Here is a 6,260-nt window from a genome sequence, read left to right as displayed (position 1 = left end):
AGGGTGAATGAGTAGGGCAGTGCACGGAACTCTTGCTTATATTGTCTGGAAAATGCACTCCAGTTCACAACACCTTAGATAAACTACAGAACAAACAATATTGAATCATTTTGAAGAAAGGCTTTAACATAGTAGAGTCCTACAAGGAATTTCTTTAAAAAAATATTTTAAACATATTATAGGTCTGTAAAGTACCTAAGAGACTTACTTTGTTTATAAACAACATAAACTAGTTAAAAAAAAGTTTGTCGAGGTTGGTTTGAGAAAGCCTAGCATGAAAGTTTGAAATAGTTTTAAAAGCTTGAAGTTTGAAGGTTTTCGGTTTGAAGCTCAAAGTAGTTTTCAAGCTGAAATTTTTGAAGGCAATACAGTCTATCAGACACAGACAGACAGATAGACATGACAGATAGAGATAGATGGGTAGACAGTCAGATAGATAGATAGAGAACAGACAGATAGATGGATAGATTGCACAGACAGACAGACAGACAGATATAAATAGATGGACGGAAAGACAGACATTCTCAAGTACCTTTTACAGTATCACAACTTAGATTGAAAGAACTTCCGTCCATTATACCGTCCATCCATATAAAGTGGGCCTCTACTCTGAATTTGGACTTGCTGACAACGTCCCTGAGAATCTTGCACCTCAGTGAAAGCAAAATACAATCAACTCCATTACTTTTTAATTCATTTTACCACAAATTTATTTAACATAACTTTCAGTACATACACTTCAGGAATGTAACTACAGTATGATCTGATACTGAAGAACAACATTTCTTTTGCAATGCATGCATCAATAAACTACATGACTTCATTAATTTAAGTCTTTCTGCTCTATTTGAAGACATCTTTCAAGCCTTAATTTGTTTAAAGGCGAATTAAGACTTTTACATATCATTTTAAGACTCGCTGAAACCCTGTCATTTTGAATGCTAACATATATCATAAAACATGTCATAACTTTTTTTAAATATAAAACATTTATGACGCGCTCTATGGCATCTCTTATAATTAAAAGCCATTAACACAAAAGCACAATTGTTAAAACAGCATAAATAATGCTTATTGACTTACTCCCATCGAATCCATCCCCGGTGTTGTGTCGAATTTCGACCCCCGCCAAATTATTACCCCCCTAGCATTGGTAGGTTTAGGATTAGTTGTGGGGGAGGGGTTAGGATTAGGGACGGGGTTGGGATTAGGCAACCAGGTACTGACTTCAACGAGGGGGGTAAGAATTTAGCAGGGGGTCGAAATTCGGCACAACACCGGAAGTGATTGAAATGAACTGCATGTGCACACATGCGTATTATAAGCAGACGATACGTCATACTTTGCGCATGCGTGGTAGCACATACATGACGTGAATACGTAATGTCATCGCGCTACAGGCCCTGTCCCAAATGGCACACTCCGGACTTGTGGACTTCCTCAGAGTCCACACTTCGGTGACGTCATGTAGTGCAGACCTATAGGGCCCTTAGCGCGAGGGTGCATTGAGAGTTATTTTTGGGACAGACTCGATCGCCACGCCAGAAACAGGAAGACGGTCTGATTGTTGTTATGGACAGGAGCTACAGGTTCGGGGAAATATGCTGCCAATTGTTGTTGTGTTTACATATGACTCAGTAAAGCCCTGACATTCTGTTCTATTTATTTAATGAATCATAATGCGATCGTATTATTCAGCTCGCTATTATTAGCCTATGTTTGAGACATCAACCACTTGTCGATGATCATAATGTTTGTATAAACTTGTCATGAAAACCGTAATGATAATTACACTTACATATTTTCTTCTCAGCCATGTTAACAATTGTCCGTGAGCGAAATCTCCTCCCATCCGTTGTCTGATTGGCCTTTCGCAAGGATTTCTGGGTAGTTAAAGTGCGTGGAGCCTGCATCTATGCGGGCTTCGCGGAAGACCGCTTCAAGGGTACAAAGGGGGCGCTGCTGAGCACACTTCAGACCGTTAAAATGCTAAATGGGACGGCCTACGGACTCGTAGACTCGGCGAGCACGCGCAATTTAAGTCCATGAGACCGAAAGTCCACATGAAGTGCGCCATTTGGGACAGGGCCACAGTCTGCAGCAAGGGGTGTCTCAAAGTTTTGGCAGCGCCATGCAGTGAAATAAATTTTGTACTGGGCAAAGTTTGTTGCTTCAGTATTTATAGTTTTTCTTTCACATATTTCTATAGTAGCTATAGTCTACTGTAAAACAAAACGGATTTCATAAGTTTTAATTGTTTTATTGGGAAAACATGTGTGAAGAGTCAATATTTACAGTGTTGACCCGTGTGGTGGATTTTTAATAGATAAGATTAATGATGTTACTAACCATAAAAATCTGATTTTAGATTAAGCATCTTATGATAGACTTTTATCACACTTCTCATTTTTATGTCTGATGGTGACTAATTTTCCATTCTAGATCTAACAATAAACCAAAATAAATCGTACTTCCTTTTATTGGATGTAGACATCAGACGAACTTTCGATATGATCTAACCTTCTAACAAACTTTTGACTCAATGTAACCTTGCTCAAAGGAACTTTGAAAATGGATGTATTGTGAAATGATTGATTGAAATATTAACCCCTTACAATGTTTTTTGATGATAAAGGGGGAGGGGGGAGGGGGAGGGGGGGCTTTAAACAATTTAACCAATCATATTGATAGAGCTTGACATGTTAGTCATGGTGATTCTATTTTGATGTGTCTGGCTTTATCCTATAAAGCTGGTTGTATTCTTCTTTTTAGTTGAGATTCTGAGAACTGCTCGAGAACTCCCGGCCGTAATAAAGAGCATTTAAAGGACAATTACTCAAGTCTGTCTGTCATTTAAGCTGCGCAGTGAAGAAAACAAGTTAGAATTATCGACTCAACTGTAGACTGGCAGACTTAGAGTATAGGATTTAGACGGATGATGGAAATAAAATAGTAATGAAAAGGCTATATAAAATAAAATGACACAACCCTGTCTATTTTTGTTCAATTTCAGTTTTATTGATCAGTAAAAGACATTATAACAGTATAAGTAGCCTAAAAGGTATAATAAGTTATACAAGACAAGAAATAAAGTAAACCATTCAGACACAGCAGGATACAACGTTAAAATAGCCAAAATATAAAGTTATGAAACTTCACTTTGCCCTCAGCCAAAACGATTTGCCAGGGAACAAATGATACGATTAATGATACCAAAGATCGCCCGGGATACACAAGACGAATTATATCTCATGTTTAACCACTACTAGTGACATCAGAGCCAGCGGCAAACGTCAGAAGCACTAGCCGAGGAAAGGCTGTTCCAGGCGGGGTGCAGAGCGCTGAGACCCGGTGAAAGACTGGTCCTCACAACTCCGAAAACGTCAGATCAAACTTTTAAATAGGCGCTATCTTTATAAATAAACCACAGATTTGAGCTTTAAACAACTACATTGTCGACTGAAAAACTATTAAAACTACATTTCGTGACACAATAACAGTAGTATTTTTAAATTTCGCGGCTTCTCAAGTCTGTCTTGCGCGAAAGCACCAGTGAATGAAGGATTGCCGTAAAGCAGGTTTCTGGTCGTACGATGTGTATGACGTCATTGACATTTTAAAAGACTTTTTAAAGCAAATAAGTGACTAAAAAATCTAACACCCAGTAATGTGTAATTTTGTTGCATCTTCTTTCAAATACAACATTCAAATTACTAGACAAATTATATCCTGAGAAAAGTGGATTTTTTAGGGGTATTGCTCCATAGACCTCCATTCATTCTGCACTCCGCCTGTGAGCGCCCTCATATGGACCTAGAGTGGAACTGCAACCAGTTCAGACCCCGGAAGTTTAATGTGAGTGGGTGGGAGTTCTCCCCATATAGGGTTACGCCGCCTTCAGGCCGCCTTCACACTGGCAGTTGAAATCAGCTCCGATACGGCTCCGAAACGACCGGAAGTCATTCATTTCCTATGGAGATTCGCAGACCGCATGCAAATAAGTCCGAAACGGGTCCGACCGAGTGCGGTGCGAAGAAAATCGTGTCCGTTGGTCATCCGGATGCGTTAAAAAAATTGAACTCTTGCGAAAAGCTACGGACGGTTCCTATCCGACAATTCCAGCGGAAGTTAGCGTTGCTATGATACTGATAAACAAACCTGAATTCTTATCGTTATAAAATCATTATTTATTTTATTAAAAGTTCAGTTGTCATGTCATTTTTTTATTTTCATGATTTGCTAACGTCATTAGGGCAGTTAATACAATTAAATTGTAGGCAGCTGATTTCAACTGCCAGTGTGAAGGCGGCGTCACACTGGCAGTTGAAATCAGCTCCGTAATACGCAATACGCCCCCAACGGACGTCGTACTACACAGTGAAAACATAGACAGTAAAAGAAATGGACACAGCGACCCCGTTGATTTCAACGGAGAGAGTTGAAGCCCAACATGGGCACTTACTTCCTGATAGCCAAGCGTTCTGCGCAGGCTCAAACTGAGCTTGACGACGTAGTTGTCACGTGAGCAACCGTTCTGACCTTCTAGTAGCTGTGTCGGGACAAATCTGAATTGAAATCTGAAACAAATCTGTTGTTAAGATATTTTGTCCCGTTGCTTTTATGAACTCTCTATCTATGGGCTTCTCCCTTGACTTTATGCCTCCATGTCCACCCGATTGCCTCATAGACAGTAAACGATTGCCTACGAGCTTCTACTTCTGTCTATACGGTAATTTCTCTACTGTGCGACAGAGCGTCCCGTGGTTATGACGCAATCGTTAGCCTATTTTTACAAGAATGGCTTCTACGGGGCCATAACGTAAGATACAAAGTAATGGAGCCTTTTATACATTGTCGTGTTTCTTTAGAAATAAATAATGGACAAATGGAGTCTTTGGACGCCTCAGATGTAAAGTTATTCGCTGTCAAAGTGACGCCAAAACGAACGGGAGTCAATGGGATGCTAACAGCAGGTGATAGCCTATGGAGGGATTATTGGGTCAGATTGAAAACTAAAAGTCTAAAACTAAAAGTCTTAAACGAAAACCAAAAGTCTAAGTTTGAAACTAAAAGTCTAAGTCGAAAATGAATTTGGTATTTAGGATTGGGCATTTGGTATTTAGGATTGGGCATTTCGTATTTAGGATTGGGCATTTGGTCATTTAGCCATTTAGGATTTAGGATTGGGGATTTAGGATTGGGCATTTAATCATTTAGCCATTTAGGATTGGGCATTTGAGGATTGAGGATTGAGGAGTGTATGCAAATAAGAAGGCGTGGCCCAAATACTGGAGGCTGGGTTTGAAATGGCTGGTGCAGATGCACCTTATGGACAGCAGAGGGAGCTCCAGTGCTAAGGAGCACACTGTAATGAAACCAAAACAGAGCGAGTGAGCAGGTCATGGTCTGGAGCGAGGACTGTACTTTATAATGTGATAACTTCAACTTAATGACAGCGTTGTATAGGGGTACTGGAACGTACATGTATTCCTATTGAACCGAAACGGTAGCCTACGGGCGTCACGGTTCGGTGCACGAATTTACACGGAGAATATACGGTATAAAAATAAACAAAACTCTAAATAGCGATACATTTCGCTCTATTCGCGTTTGGTGTGAACGCAGCATAATAAACAGGCTGCGATGTCAAGATTGCAATGTTGGAGTGTGTGCGCAAAGTTCAAACTGCAAAGTGTGTATATTTGTATACACTCGCAATAAAATACAACATTGTGCCTTTGTCACACTCTAAAATCTTGTCAAACTGTAACCTACAACTGTCACCCAACCAAAATCACACACACACACACACAGACACACACACACACACTCTCTCTCTCTCTCTCTCACACACACACACACACACACACCTAGTTCGATCGCGCCCGCGCCTCCCCCCTCTCTCTCTCTCACACACACACTCTCTCTCTCTCTCGCGCGTGCGCGCACACACACACTCCAGCATTGCAATCTTGACATCGCAGCCTGTTTATTATGCTGCCTTCACACCAAACGCGAATAGAGCGAAATGTATTGCTATTTAGAGTTTTGTTTATTTTTATACCGTATATTCTCCGTGTAAATTCGTGCACCGAACCGTGACGCCCGTAGGCTACCGTTTCGGTTCAATAGGAATACATGTACCGTTCCAGTACCCCTATACAACGCTGTCATTAAGTTGAAGTTATCACATTATAAAGTACAGTCCTCGCTCCAGACCATGACCTGCTCACTCGCTCTGTTCGGTTTCATTACAGTGT

Source organism: Rhinichthys klamathensis, unplaced genomic scaffold, assembly GCF_029890125.1.
Source record: "Rhinichthys klamathensis goyatoka isolate OS25496 unplaced genomic scaffold, OSU_Roscu_1.1 h1tg000398l_1, whole genome shotgun sequence".
NCBI classification, from domain to species: Eukaryota; Metazoa; Chordata; class Actinopteri; order Cypriniformes; family Leuciscidae; genus Rhinichthys; species Rhinichthys klamathensis.
This window is presented reverse-complemented; position numbering follows the sequence as displayed.